The sequence below is a fragment of the Chionomys nivalis genome, chromosome 4 (assembly GCF_950005125.1).
Source record: "Chionomys nivalis chromosome 4, mChiNiv1.1, whole genome shotgun sequence".
Taxonomy (NCBI): Eukaryota; Metazoa; Chordata; class Mammalia; order Rodentia; family Cricetidae; genus Chionomys; species Chionomys nivalis.
Window position 1 is genome coordinate 24414318 of NC_080089.1, and position 16756 is coordinate 24431073.

Genomic DNA, 16756 nt, shown 5'->3' on the forward strand with positions numbered 1-16756 from the left:
CTTCACCTCAGCATCTAACCATCTACGAGCTGCTGGAGTATATGGAGGAGTTGGTTCTGCAGAATCAACCGGATGCATGTCATTGCCATCAAGGATGAAAACCTGAAGCATAACTATGTCGAAGATGGCAGCAACAGCCAGGGAGCAGCTTCTAGGAGACTGGCACACCCATGAAGGTTCCCAGGGGAGATGAGGAGGCAGTGATGGAGGAGTCTGTAGAGCCTACAGTGTGCCCAGAACAGCCAGAGAAGGGCAGGTTCTACGGAAAGATGCTTTTTGGAGAGTGGGCTCAGGAAGTTGGAAGAGAAGATGGTGGAACAGTGGTGAATGAGTGCACAGGGAAGAATGGTAAAATGACAGATGTGGCCATAAAGGGCATAAAAGCATGGCTGCAGGAGACAGAGACCATGGCATGCTTGTGTGTGTGTGTGTGTATATATATGTATATGTATATGTATATGTATATATATATATATATATATATAGAGAGAGAGAGAGAGAGAGAGAGAGAAAGAGAGAAAGACAGAGAGAGAGACAGACAGACAGAGAGAGGGAGAGAGACAGAGAGAGGCAGAGACAGACAGAGAGAGACAGAGAGATGCTGCAGTTTGCAATGTCACATCAACAAATAAACACGCAAAGGAGAAGTGGGAAAGATGGAAGAACAGTGTTGTGTGAGTGGTAGAGAAAGGCAGAACTAGAGACCCCAGAGGTGACAGGTGTGGGAGAATATCCATGCTAAGCAGGGCCAGCAGGGTAGTGTGTGCAGCAGTCTGGAGCTGTCCCAGAACACTGCCAAGCCATAGGATCACCTAGACTTGAAACAGAGCCAGAAGTTCCAAATTGGAGAATGGTCTACCTCAAGATCCAGCTATTCATTCCTGGGCATACCCAAAGGATGCTTCATCCTACCCCGGAAACACTGATGAACCATGATCATTGCTGCTCTATTAATAATAGCCAGATGTTGAAAACAACCTAGATGTCTGTCTGTTTGTTTGCTTGCTTTGCTATGATGTGATTGCTTTTATTTTATCTTATTATATTTTCTTTTGTTTCATTACTATCTATTAGAAGCCTGGTTGTTCTCTAATGATAGACAGAAGGGCACATATCAGGATAGGAGAGGAGCTGGGAAGAATAAAGGAGGGGAAACCATAATCATGATATAATATAAAAAAGAACTATTTTCAATTAAAAAGAGGAAATCAATTTCAGAAGACCAGGCCTCTTGCTACCCCCAGGTCCATCATCCTCTACATTCAAAAACTACATTTAAAGAAAAGATCAGATTCAATGCCTGGACTCATTCATCCAGTCTTCCACTTGTCTTTCATTTCCCAGGGTGTTTCTTCTACCCCGCTGTTGGGATAAATTTCCCCTCTTCCAGGTTCTGAGAACTCACTGACAGGTACCCTGGATTAGTGTTATCTATCCGCACACCCGATTCCCCTTTATTTTCAAAGTACCCCAAGACTAGTCCTAATTCATCTATGCTCACCCATGGTCCAGAAAGGAGATCACAGAGTGTACACACCCCATCCTTGTGCCTCAGTGGGAAAGAGCCTTTTACAATGGTATCTTCCAAACTATCCCCTCTGCAGAGATATATGGCCATAGCTCAACTTGTGATCCCCTTCCTTTGCTTTTTTGTTGTTTTTTTTTTTTGTTTGTTTGTTTGTTTTGTATTTCGAGACAGGGCTTCGCTGAGCCTGTCCTGGAACTGGGAAGCCCTTCTGTATATGTGTTGCTTTTATTGGTTAATGAATAAACAAACAAATAAGCTGCTTTGGCCAATGGCTTAGCAGAGCAAAGCCAGGTGGGAAACCTGAACAGAGATATAGAGAGAAAGCAGGCGGAGTCAATGAGATGCAGTGTAGCTGCCAAAGGAGAAAGATGCTGCCACCAGAACCTTACCGATAGGTCACAGCCTCGTGGTGATACACGGATTAATAGAAATGGGTTAATTTAAGATGTAAAGGCTAACTAGGAATACACCTAAGCTATTGGCCAAACAGTGTTGTAATTAATATAGTTTCTGTATGATTACCTGGGTCCGGACAGCTGGGAACGGTTGAGCAGTCTTGGTTTACAGCTGGCCTCAAACTCACAGGGATCTGCCTGCCTCTGCCTGGGATTAAAGGCATGCACTGCCATGGCCAAGGAATCCCTTTCTTTTGATATATATATAGTATATTTGTGGGAAGAGTATGTGCACATGTATGTGCAGGTGTCCAAAGAGATCAGAAGAAGGTCTCAGCTGCCCTATAATGTGAGTACTGGAAACCAAACTCGGGTCACCTGCTAGAGCAGTATACACTCTTGATCAGAGAGTTCTCTCTCTGGGCCAGTGCTCCCTTTCTTTTCTGCAGTGAATGCAGCAAGACTTTCACTGAATTTTCTTGCTCTTTCTCTGTCTTCTTCCACCCCAATAATCTTCATCAGTAAAAGCTAGTATCAGCTCCTCTTCCTCTTGACTCAGCACTGGGGGAAGGGTACAGGAAATGTTTTTGTCCCTCCCAGCGGTACAGTAAGTTTCTATGGATGGAAGATAGACCCAGGGCCTGACCCAACTTCAAAATCTGAGACTTTACTAGAGAAAACAAGAGACCCAAGGGACCATTCCATAAGAAAATGCCAGAGTAGATGAAATTAGATGTAGGAGTCAAGTTCATTGCAGAGGTATTTATTCACAATAACCAAAGTGTGGAAACAAATGGTATTTCCATCAATGGACAAATTAGCCAAAAAAGGTAAAGGTTAATTATCAACATGAGAGGGCGGAGAATCACCTCCATCAACTTCTGGGGAGGTCTTTAAGGAATGTTTTAGATTGAGTTAATTGAGATGCGAGGATCCAGCTTAAATGAGAGCAATACCATGCCATGCATCTCCAGACTGCATACAAAGGGGAAAATGGGCTGAACACCAGCGTTCATTGGGAGCTACCCGTATCCTAACTGGATTAGTTTGGTTTTCATTGCTGTGAGAAAATACTGACCAAAGTCAGCTTGGATGAAGAACGGCTTATTTGGCTTACATTTCTACATTATAGTCCAATATGAAAGTTAGCCAAGTCAGGAGCTCAAGGAAGGAATCTGGAGGCAGGAACTGAAGCAGAAACCATGGGAAAATACTGCTTACTAGCTTGCTCCCCTTGGCTTGCTCAGCCTACTTTTTCATTCAATCCATAATAACCTGCTAAGGGGTGGAGCCACCTACAGTGGACTGAGTTCTCCCACGCCGAGCATTGATCAAGGAGATCTCCTACAGACATACCCATTGGCCAACCTGATGAAGACAATTCCCCAGTTGGGATTCTGTCTTCCTAGGTGACTCCAGTTTGTGTTGGTAAGAAAACTAACCAGCACACTGCCTAAGGTCACAACATGTGACCAGATGCCTCGTACCGCTGTCACCATGGCTTCTCTGTGATGATGGATTGAACCCTCAAACTGTGAACTAAAATAAACCATTCCCTCCTTAGCTATTTTCATCATGGTTTATCAAAGTTATGAGAAAATTAATATGTATGAAAAGCAATATTGCTCAACCTCAAAAAGAACATATTGACATATTTTTGGGTGTATAGTATCCATAGGACATTCTGTTGAATGAAATGCAATAGTTACAGAAGGCTGAATATTGTATTATCATACCATATGAGATGCCTCATTATCAAATTCATGACAATGAAAATCAGGATGGTAGATGCCATGCAAGGGGGTGCAGAACCCTGAGGGAGCTGCCTCTTATCTAGTTACAGGATTATGCAAGAGACACACATGGCACAGAGATGCAGAACAGCACTGTGCCTTTAGATAGCACATCTACATCACACACTTAAAACTCTATTAAAAGGGTGACTCTCATATCCTAACCAGGTAGCAGGGAGGAGCATGGCAGGCCCCACACAGCAGAGGGCAGCCCAGCACACACAGTGGCTGCTGCTGGGTGAAGCCCACAGGAGACTTGAGTGGGACAGAAGGCACCTGGTTTTATGCAGATCTACTTTGTCTTCATTTCATAACTGTGCTTTCATTAAAGTCAATTTTTTCCATCAAAAAAATCTTCACTAGCAATAGAGCTCTTCTTTCAAATCTTGCTGAGAATGGAGGAAGATTAGAGCTCATCAGATGCAGTGTGGGTGCCAGGAGTATACCCACATAGCAATCTGCTCTCCTACGTGTCCAAGGCCTTCAGTGCTTACAATTTCAGAGTACAATAGAAAAGACAGCATTCAATTTTACCTTCCCCCTGTCCAATGAGACGACAGCCTGTAGGTGCTATTCATCAGGGTGGGACATACACTATTCCCCAACAAATACAGCAGAAATGTGCACCTCTGAGGTGTCCAAGGAATTACAACATTCTGCAGGAATTAACGCATCTAATCTCCCCTAAGTCTGCTACTCGGGGAACTTTGATGAGACACCCTACAAAAAGAACTTCAAAAAAACTGAATTAGCATAAATTCTTTCTAAATGAATGAAAAGCTTCCAGAAAAGGAAAAAGAACATTTTCTTGATCCTACTGCACGTACTGGCTTGGTGGGAGCCTAGGCAGTTTGGATGCTCACCTTACTAGACCTGGATGGAGGTGGGTGGTCCTTGGACTTCCCACAGGGCAGGGAACCCTGATTGCTCTTTGGGCTGATGAGGGAGGGGAAATTGATTGGGGGGAGGGAGAAGGAAATGGGAGGCGGTGGTGGGGAGGAGGCAGAAATCTTTAATAAATAAATAAATAAATAAATAGAAAAGAAAAGAAAAAGTGGAAGAACACGCTCCTCAGGCATATCTGCAGGCTAATATACAGATATTCAAGGAAATCACCTAAACTGATGAATGGATATTCAGTGTCTTAAACAGGAGCTGAGGTTGCCGGGCGGTGGTGGCGCACGCCTTTAATCCCAACACTTGGGAGGCAGAGGCAGGCAGATCTTTGTGAGTTCAAGACCAGTCTGGTCTACAAGAGCTAGTTCCAGGACAGGCTCCAAAACCACAGGGAAACCCTGTCTCGAAAAACCAAAAAAAAAAAAAAAAAATCAAGAATATATTTTCAGAACTCTGAAAATTAGCTAAATTCTTAAAGCTAATTCAAGAATTTGAATTTTTGAATTAGCATACCAATGCAAAAGGAACAGCTGAGCCTCAGTAAGAACAGCTTATTAGTGAGTGTTCCCATCTCTCTGCCGGAAAGCTGATAGAATCATCTTAAGGAAGGAGATGTTTAGTTTGACTTTGGTTTAGAGAGTGCAGTCCACCCTGAAGGGTGTCTGGAGAAGCTCAGCCTACAGCAGAAGAAACTGGGTCTAGTGGAGAGGAAGAAGAGAACACAGCATCAGAAGCAGGACTGGGCTACAGTCCACAAAGGTCTGCCCATTATCTACCTCCTCCACCACTGTCCTCCACAAACTCTGCCCGTGACCCACCTCCTCCACCACTGTCCTCCACAAGGTCTGCCCATGATCCACCTCTCAAAACAGCTTCTACCTATGGACTAAAAGTTCAAACATCTTGGTTTGTAGGGGGCACTTAATAATCAACTTATAACAAATAGCAAGATTCAGGACGTTTTATCTCATCCTTGTCCCCTGCTTCCCTCTGCTCTATAGTAGCTTATAAAATAACCCATACTCATGATAGAAATTAGCATTAGCTAATCATCATGGAGACTGGAGATTTTTTTTTTCAAACCATGGCTTACAAAGAATGGTTATGAAGCAAACTGTCTGGCAGATCAAAATATCAGATGAAAGAATCAGTACATTTGGAGGTAAGGTCAATTGAGATTATCTACTTTGAAGAACAAAAAGAGAAAAAATAAAGAGAAACAGAGTTTCAGAGACAACATCAAGTAAATCAATATATGCCAAGGGGAAAAGAGAAAGACGGTAGATAATATTGGGATAAATAACTAAATAGACCTGTTACATGAACAACATCGAACCTGTTGATTCCTTAAAATAAGCTTTTCAACTTCTTTGAAAGTCTTGGAAGAAAAAAATGAAATCATTCAAAAATTCAGTCCAAGCCGGGCGGTGGTAGCACACGCCTTTAATCCCAGCACTCGGGAGGCAGAGGCAGGAGGATCTCTGGGAGTTCGAGGACAGCCTGGTCTACAAGAGCTAGTTCCGGGACAGGCACCAAAGCTACAGAGAAACCCTGTTCCCCCCCCCCCCCAAAAAAATTCAGTCCAGTCCACTGTGGCCTAATGTATCAAACGGCTATGAGAAAATAAGCTGCAGAAAAGTAAAAATGTAAATAAAAATGTGATTTCGATCTCTGCTTGGTGACTGTCCTCCCTCAGGCCACTAAGGCTCGGTGCCATCAGATGCATTACTGCTGGACACTGGTCACTGGTGAGGGAAGAGAGGATGAGCAAATCCGGAAGGGAACAGCTTACAAGCCCGGAATGCATTCAACAAATGCATCAGGCACAAGTTGCTGAAAACACAGAGCCATGAACTTCCTTCGGTAATTGCCTGACCGGAGGGGATAAACATGGCAACATGCTGAGTTACTCAAACAATGTAGAAGTGCATGATGTCAGAATTCCGCAGGGCTGCACCATGGCCCTGGGCTGGGTCTGGGTTTCCCTGAGAATGTCCTCACACCATGAAGTTTCTGATGGAATGGTCTCAGAGAAGCAGACCTCGGCGACCCTGAATGCCACCCTTCATTGTAAGAAGAGCAAATTCCTTCTGTTCTGGCACATGATGGTGATGGATGACCCCAAGGACTGATGAAGCACACTAGAGCTGTGTCACTGCAGCCAGAAAGCACAGCAAGTGTGGACAGAAGCAAGCCTTGGTACCAGGAAATGGCTCCCGACCCAATTGCTGACAGAAGAATCTAGGGCTCTGGATGGAGACCGACGTAAGAATCCACACCCAAAATGTAGGACCCCGTGCCCCGTACTAGGAAATCTTCTCAGAGCAGTGGGCTACAGAGCCCTTGCTTAGGACCTGGGACACTGATGTTGTCAGCCCTGTTATTAGATACCATTTGTCCTTCAACAGTCATAGACCCTTACAGAACAAATTCAGACTAAGTCGGTCCCACAAACTTTAAAAACAAGATAACTTTTTTGTTTGTTTGTTTGTTTTTGTTTTTTAACAATATAGAAGATTATTTCTCTCTCATGTAAACAATCCAGAGAAAAGAGCTGCTTTCTGCCATTTGCCCTTGCTTTCCATCTGGTCTAACTTAGACTCATCATCAGCTCCAGCCCTCACACACGGTCCACACAGAGGAAGCACGCAAAGGGAGAAAGAAGGGCGCAATGACTTCCATCATCACAGGCTCGTCCCCAAGTTGCCAAAGACTTCTTTCCTTGGCTCTGATCCCAATCCATGGCCACGGGCAGCTGCAGAAGAGACACAGTGCGGCCGCTTCCCCAGATGCTACTGGGAAAGACCACGTGAAGAAAGGGTGACATTACGGGCTCACAGGGTGATCTTCCGCGCAGCCTATCCGGCTACTGTGGCTGAGGATGGAGCTGAAGCACTGGCCTGCCTGGCTAGTGTGAAGATTAAGCGAGGCCAGCTGAAAGATGTTCTCCATGAGGGCCTGGGATGCTGCTCCCCACCCCCACCCACAGCATCAATGCTCGGTCTACATATCAGGAAGGGGCTCACCTGCAAACACTTGCTGTGGCGATTGGAAGGTTCAGAGTGCTGCCAAGGAGCCGGGGCTGGTGAGACCGCTAAAGCACTTGTCATGAGCGTAAATCGTAGGTGGACCCCAAAACATAGAACTCTAGAAAAGTATGATTTTGCTAGAAAAGCAAAATTAATGAAAAATGCAGGTTGAACAAAATTTTATAGAATGACGGTTTCTGATCCTGTTTTCCAATACTCTCCTCATCCTCCTCCCCTCACCTATTCCTGCCCAGACCGTCTTTTTGCAGGCCTGAGAGATTTAATGCAGTGTTGCAAAGGTTAGAACCTGTGAGCGGCATTTTCAGTAATATAGCAAAGGTGAAGAGAGTATGAGCTCTCTAAGGCATATGAACATCTTCCCGCTGTACATCAACTTTAATGGAAACAATACTCTTTAAAAAATGCAAAATCTATACCTTCTAAATCACAAGGATGAAAAATTTCTGTACTATAAAACCAAGCCTTCTTTGGTATTTCAGCACCTATCTTTCTCTGTCATGGACTGCACAGAAGGGAAAGAAAGGCAATGGGGGCCTCAAGCAACTGCAAGCTGCACTCAGCCTCCTTCCTCCAGTCGAAGATCCCAGCCCAGGATGGTGCCACACAGTGGGTGGGTTTTCAGTGAATGCAGTGACGGTACCCGCCATAGGCATAGCCTGAGGCCTCCCTCCAAGGTGACTCTAGAACCTATCAGTTGGCAGTTAACTCCAGCCATCACGGTATTGTTTTCACTTTTATTAGTATTTGCAGCTGTGTGTGGTGTGTCCGTCTGTGGAATGGGTACACAAGCACCTAAGTGCGATCAGAGAGGACAGAGCTCAACCCTGAACGTCTTTCCCTTGCACCCTATGTTTTTTCCCTTATTTCCATCTTATTTTTGGTAGAGCTTCTTTCACTGAACGTGAAATTCACCAGCTGCCTAGACCGTCCAGCCAAAGAGCCTCGGGACCATCTTGTCTCCAGCTCCTCAGTGGTGGTCACGAGCACACAACGCCACACATAACTTCTGTGAACTCTGGGATCTGAACTCAGGTCCTTATCTTTGCATAACAGGTACTTATACCCATGGAGCTACCTTCCCAGTCCACATTGTCTGTTTTTACAACGAATTGTCTGAGGTACTCGGCTCCATGGTGGGAGAGATTCAACTTTGTATACTCATTTGTGTCTCCAAGACACAGTCGGACAAAGTACTCAGTGGATCCTGAATAAAAGAAATTGTCTAGGAACACAGGGAAAGAAAGGCTTCTTATATCACAGGGATTAATATTTTTTAAGGATCTTACTTTCCCCCTCTTAGTTTATCATGTATCTTTCTGTTTTATTTACTGTCCTTTCTCACACAAGATTAAAACACCAAACTAGCTGGTCAGTGGTGGCACAGGCCTTTAATCCCAATACTTTTGAGGCAGAGGCAGGTGGATCTCTGAATTTAAGGCTAGCCTGGTCTACAGGATAGCCAGGGCCACACAGAGAAACTCTGTCTTGAAAAACCAAAAAAAGAAAAAGAAAGAAAACAAAAGCAAAACACCAAACTGATGCTTTCCTGTGTGTTAGAACAAAGTTATATACACTTTGTGTGTTTGTATATATGTGTGTTTGTGTGCATATGTTTGTGTGTCTATGAGTGTCTGTGTATGTGTTTCTATGTGTGTCTGTATATGTGTGTGTGTGCCTGTTTCAGTGGGTTTCTGTGTATGTGTCTCTGTATGTGAGTGTGTCTGTGTTTGTATGTCTCTGTGAACATGTATACTCTTGTGTCTGCATGTGCTTCTGTGTTCATACAGTGTACTCATTTTCTGTGTCTACTTCTTAAATATTTTGAATTTCTTGGAAAAAAATTACAACTTTTAAAAACACATGAACTCCTAATGTGAACTAGAGAACATTTTATTCTTTTCTATAGAGTTGGCAACAGTTGCTTCAAAGGCTTCATGGAATCATCTGCCCTTTCTCAATCAAAATTTTCTTTTACTAGAAATGCTTCATTTTACCTCAGCTTGGATCCATTTATGAACGTCCAGGTGTCCTTCCCAGGTATGCCTGTCTGTCTGCATCACTACTGTGCTACTTTAAGGGATGTTCTGACAGAGGAATTAGGGACTCCTTTCTACTACACAATTTTTAAAAATTCTCAGTTTGAGAAGGCATGATGGCTCACCGATAAAGGCATTTGCTGCCAATCCTGAAGACCTGAGTGTGATCCTTGGGACCCATGTGGTGGAAAGAAAGAACCGATTTCCATAGGTGTTCTCTGACCAAATATATACGACGACACCCATCTCCCCAATAAAGACACTTAGTTCTCAGTTATTATCCAATTTTCCTGTTTCAAGAATTACTGGGAGTCAAATGATTTAAGAATCCCATTATGGTGGCATTTGACACTGTCCAACTTTGGTAGCTCATTTTGGTGACAATATTATTTTTAATAAAAACACTTCCATGGGGATGTCATGTCTCTAGAGCAGAAGAATTTATGGATTCCTCAAGATACCTTGACTGCTTCCCACTGAACTTATTTTTAGGTACTTTATATTTTAAGTCATCGCTGAAGTGATTGATCGTCATCTCTGTTTTCTTACTTGTTACTGTTTTCATACAGAAAACCTAGTCTGGGGGTTTTATTTTCCGGATATTTCTGGATAGAATCTCTTATGCTAAAACTTTTACTTTCTAATTAATTTTTATTCTTCTCATTGTGTCTCCTTATCTTACTATCATTATTTAAGCTTCTAAGATGATGTTCAGTATTAATGGTTACTGTGAATGTCTTCATCTAACTTAGAGGAAAATTTTGTGCTATTCATTTTAAGACATTAATTTCAGTATCTTTAACATGATTAATTATCTTTATATTTTTCTTTCAGATAATTAAAAATAGAGGCTAAATGCTGGATTTTTAAAAACATTTGATAAAATATTTTGCTCATTCTAATGATATGATTGAGTGCATTGATAGTCACCTGAGTAAGTCCATGCATAGTCTGTTCTGTAATATCTTTATTTGTCAAGGGTCAGAGCACATAATCAATAAAACCTGAAGCTACGATTTGCTTACATAGTACATAAGATGACCTCATTTGCATACCTTTGCATTTATTTATAGTTGCCTCCCTCATTGATTCTAATGTGTAAAGTATCAGGATCATGTTCATTGTCTAAACTGACTTAAGGTTTGTGTTCCTTTCCTTTTCTATAGCGCAATTTCAACAGCACAGGAATCGTGTGTTTCTTCATGATAGAATAACTTCTCTATATTCAGGACCTTTAGTAACAAACCTTCAACTGCATTTTCTACATTTTCTGTCCCTGTTCTCTCTATTCAACTTCTTTTATGGAATTTGACCACATAAATTTTGTTGATTGCTTTACAGTCTTGACTTAGTTGAGGTATTAAAATGCATTTAGAGATGCTCATTGTATTTTCTTAATGCTTTTATGATTTTTGTTTCATTGCTTAAATCCACTTCTTATTATTGATATTTTCTCTGGAGTGTTTTTGGATTTGAATTTATGGTGATTACATTTGTGGAGTTTGCCAGTATAATTTGGCCCTTTTCAAAGAAGTATTTGGATTTACTGTGATGTCTCTACTTTTCTAATTAATTATTTCAGCTTGGATAGAAATTTCCTTATTAATCCTTAGTGAACAGGGATATGAGGGGGGATGCTTGGATATGGGGGAAGCTGAAGACGCATGGATAGGGGGGCTTTAGACATATGGATAAAAAATGGATATGGGGCGAATTCTATTACAGGAATGAAGCAAATTACAGAAAGAATGGGGAAATCACATGACTTTGGTAATACTTCTTTTTGAAAGGCAATGTTTATACTGCCATTTTAGAAATTATCTGCAACTATTTTTTATTTTAGATATTATAGTTTAATTACATTTATTCCTTCCATTTCCTCCCTTCAAAACCTTCCCTCTCCCCTTCAAATTCATAGCCTCCTTTTTTCACTAATTGTTATTACATATACATATGCATTTCTATGTACAATGGATGCAACAGATTGTATTTGGGGATACACATGCAACTATGGTTTATAGCATTTTTGTTTAGCCATTTGGGTAATTTTCTTTTTTTAAATTTATTTATTTATTTATTAAAGATTTATGCCTCCTCCCCGCCACCGCCTCCCATTTCCCCCCTCCCCCAATCAAGTCCCCCTCCCTCGTCAGCCCGAAGAGCAATCAGGGTTCCCTGTCCTGTGGGAAGTCCAAGGACCACCCACCTCCATCCAGGTCTAGTAAGGTGAGCATCCAAATTGCCTAGGCTCCCACCAAGCCAGTACGTGCAGTAGGATCCAGAACCCATTGCCATTGTTCTTGAGTTCTCAGTATACTTCATTGTCCGCTATGTTCAGTGAGTCCAGTTTTATCCCATGCTTTTTCAGACCCAGGCCACCTGGCCTTGGTGAGTTCCCAATAGAATATCCCCATTGTCTCAGTGTGTGCATGCACCCCTCACAGTCCTGAGTTCCTTGCTCGTGCTCTCTCTCCTTTTGCTCCTGATTTGGAGCTTGAGATTTCTGTCGGGTGCTCCAATGTGGGTCTCTGCCTCTGTCTCCTTTCATCACCTGATGAAGGTTAATATTCAGGAGGATGCCTATATGTTTTTCTTTGGGTTCACCTTCTTATTTAGTTTCTCTAAGATCACGAATTAGAGGCTCAATGTCCTTTATTTATGGCTAGAAACCAAATATGAGTGAGTACATCCCATGTTCCTCTTTTTGGGTCTGGCTTACCTCACTCAGGATAGTGTTTTCTATTTCCATCCATTTGTATGCAAAATTCAAGAAGTCATTGTTTTTTACTGCTGAGTAGTACTCTAATATGTATATATTCCATACTTTCTTCATCCATTCTTCCATTGAATGGCATCTAGGTTGTTTCCAGGTTCTGGCTATTACAAACAATGCTGCTATAAACATAGTTGAGCATATACTTTTGTTGTATGATAGGGCATCTCTTGGGTATATTCCCAAGAGTGGTATTGCTGGGTCCAGGGGTAGGTTGATCCCGAATTTCCTGAGAAACCGCCACACTGCTTTTCAAAATGGTTGCACAAGTTTGCATTCCCACCAGCAATGGATGAGTGTACCCCTTTCTCCGCAACCTCTCCAGCAAAGGCTATCATTAGTGTTTTTGATTTTAGCCATTCTGACAGGTGTAAGATGGTATCTTAAAGTTGTCTTGATTTGCATTTCCCTGATTGCTAAGGAGGTTGAGCATGACCTTAAGTGTCTTTTGGCCATTTGAACTTCTTCTGTTGAGAATTCTCTGTTCAGCTCAGTGCCCCATTTTATAATTGGGTTGATTAGCCTTTTACGGTCTAGTTTTTTGAGTTCTTTATATATTTTGGAGATCAGACCTTTGTCAGTTGCTGGGTTGGTGAAGATCTTCTCCCAGTCAGTGGGTTGCCTTTTTGTCTTAGCGACAATGTCCTTTGCTTTACAGAAGCTTCTCAGTCTCAGGAGGTCCCATTTATTCAATGAGGCCCTTAATGTCTGTGCTGCTGGGGTTATACGTAGGAAGTGTTCTCCCGTGTTCATGTGTTGTAGAGTACTTCCCAGTTTCTCTTCTATCAGGGTCAGTGTGTTTGGACTGATATTGAGGTCTTTAATCCATTTGGACTTGAGTTTTGTGCATGGTGATAGATATGGATCTATTTTCATTCTTCTACAGATTGACATCCAGTTTTGCCAGCACAATTTGTTGAAGATGCTCTCTTTTTTCCATTGTATACTTTTAGCTCCTTTATCGAAAATCAGGTGTTCATAGGTTTGTGAGTTAAAGTCAGGGTCTTCTATTCGATTCCATTGGTCGACTTCTCTGTTTTTATGCCAATACCAAACTGTTTTCAATACTGTAGCTCTGTAATAGAGTTTGAAGTCAGGGATGGTAATGCCTCCAGACAATCCTTTATTGTATAAGATTGTTTTAGCTATCCTGGATTTTTTGTTTTTCCATATAAAGTTGATTATTGTATTCTCCAGATCTGTGAAGAATTTTGATGGGATTTTGATGGGGATTGCATTGAATCTATAGATTGCTTTTGGTAGAATTGCCATTTTTACTATGTTGATCCTCCCAGTCCAAGAGCAAGGGAGATCCTTCCATTTTCTGGAGTCCTCTTCAATTTCTTTCTTCAAAGACTTAAAGTTCTTGTCAAATAGATCTTTCACTTCCTTGGTCAGAGTTACCTCAAGATATTTTATACTATTTGTGGCTATCGTGAAAGGTGATGCTTCTCTGATTTCCCTCTCTGCTTCCTTATCCTTAGTGTATAGGAAGGCAACTGATTTTTTGGAGTTGATCTTGTATCCTGCCACATTACTAAAGGTGTTTATCAGCTGTAGGAATTCTTTGGTAGAGTTTTTGAGGTCGCTTATGTATACTATCATATCATCTGCAAATAATGAAAGCTTAACTTCTTCCTTTCCAATATGGATCCCCTTGATCCCCTTATGTTGTCTTATTGCTATTGCTAGAAATTCAAGCACTATATTGAAGAGGTATAGAGAGAGTGGACATCCTTGTCATGTTCCTGATTTTAGTGGGATGGCTTTAAGTTTTTCTCTGCTTAATTTAATGTTAGCTGTCGGCTTGCTGTAAATAGCTTTTATTATATTTAGGTATGACCCATGTATCCCTAATCTCTCCAAGACCTTTATCATAAAGGGGTGTTAAATTTTGTCGAATGCTTTTTCAGCATCTAATGAAATGATCATATGGTTTTTTTCTTTCACTTTATTTATATGGTGCATTACATTGATAGATTTGCGTATGTTGAACCAGCCCTGCATCTCTGGGATGAAGCCTACTTGATCATAATGGATAATTTTTCTAATGTGTTCTTGGATTCGGTTTGCCAGTATTTTATTGAGAATTTTTGCGTCGATATTCATGAGTGAGATAGGCCTGTAATTCTCTTTCTTGGTTGGGTCTTTGTGTGGTTTTGGTATCAGGGTAACTGTAACTTCATAAAAGGAATTTGGCAATGACTCTTCTGTTTCTATATTGTGAAATACCTTAAGGAGTATAGGTATTAGCTCTTCTTGGAAGTTCTAGTAGAATTCTACATTGAAACCATCTGGTCCTGGGCTTTTTTTGGAAGAGAGATTTTTGATAACAGTTTCTAGTTCTTCGCGACTAACAGGTCTATTTAGATCGTTCACCTGGTCTTGGTTTAGCTTTGGTATATGGTACTTATCTAAAAAAAATGTCCATTTCTTTTGCATTTTCCAGTTTTGTGACATACAGCCTCTTGTAGTAAGATCTAATAATTCTCTGAATTTCCTCTGTGTCTGTGGTTATGTCCCCCTTTTCATTTCTGATCTTATTTATTTGCGTGTTCTCTCTCTGTTGTTTAATTAGTTTGGATAGGGGTTTGTCGATCTTGTTGATTTTCTCCAAGAACCAACTTTTTGCTTCATTGATTCTTTGGATTGTTTTCTGTGTTTCTATTTTGTTGTTTTCCACCCTCAGTTTGATTATTTCCAGTCTTCTACTCCTCCTGGGCACGTCTGCTTCTTTTTTTTCTAGAGCTTTTAGGTGTGCTGTTAAGTCCCCAATGTATGCTTTCTCCGTTTTCTTTAAGTGGGCACTTAGTGCTATGAACTTTCCTCTTAGCACTGCTTTCATCGTGTCCCATAGGTTTGAGCATGTTGTCTCTTTATTTTCATTAAATTCAAGGAAGACTTTAATTTCTTTCTTAATTTCTTCCTTGACCCAGGTGTGGTTCAGTAGTTGACTGTTCAGTTTCCATGAGTTTGTCGGCTTTCTGGGGGTAGCATTGTTGTTGCATTCTAACGTTAGTCCGTGGTGATCTGATAAGACACAGGTGGACACTGATATTTTTTTGTATCTGTGGAGGTTTCCTTTGTTTCCGAGTATGTGGTCAATTTTCGAGAAGGTTCCATGAGCTGCAGAGAAGAAGGTATATTCTTTCCTATTTGGGTGGAATGTTCTATAGATGTCTGTTAAGTCCATTTGCTTTATTACCTCCAATAATTCTCTTAATTCTCTATTTGGTTTCTGTCTGATTGACCTGTCCATTGGAGAGAGAGGTGTGCTGAAGTCTCCCACTACTAGTGTGTGTGGTTTGATGTCTGCCTTGAGTCCTAGTAATATTTCTTTTACATATGTGGGTGCTTTTATATTATGGGCGTAGATATTCAGGATTGAGACTTCATCCTGATGGATTGTTCCTGTTATGAGTATAAAGTATCCATCTCGATCTCTTCTGATTGATATTAGTTTGAAGTCAGTTTTGTCAGAAATTAATATGGCCACACCTGCTTTTTTCTTAGGACCATTTGCTTGAAACACCTTTTTCCAACCCTTTACTCTGAGTAGATGCCTGTCTTTGTGGTTGAGATGTGTTTCTTGCAAAGAGCAGAATGTTGGATCCTGTTTTCGTGTCCAATCTCTTAGCCTGCGCCTTTTTATAGGTGAATTGAGACCATTAATATTAAGTGATATTAATGACCAGTGGTTGTGTACTCCGGTTATTCTTATTGTTTTTGGTAGTAGAGTTTGTGTGTCTCCCTTCTTTGAGTTGTTCTGGTGAAAGGTCGCTAGATGCCTGAGTTATTGTAGGCAGTGTTGAATTCCTTGGGTTGTGATTTTCCTTCTATTACTTTCTATAGGGCTGGATTTGTGGCTACGTATTGTTTAAATTTGTTCTTATCCTGGAATGTCTTGTTTTCTCCATTGATAGTGAATGATAACTTGGCTGGGTATAGTAGTTTGGGTTTACATCCATGGTCTCTTAGTTTCTGCAGTACCTCTATCCAGGACCTTCTGGCTTTCATGGTTTCCATAGAGAAGTCAGGTGTAAGTCTGATCGGTTTACCTTTATAAGTTATTTGCCCTTTTTCCTTTGCAGCTCTTAATATTCTTTCTTTAACCTGTATATTTTGTGTTTTGATTATTATATGTCGAGAGGATGTTTTTCTTTGATCCAGTCTGTTTGGTGTTCTGTATGCTTCTTGAATATTGAAAGGAATATCTCTATGTTGGGAAAGTTTTTTTCTATAATTTTGTTAAAAATATTTTCTGGGCCTTTAAGCTGTGACTCT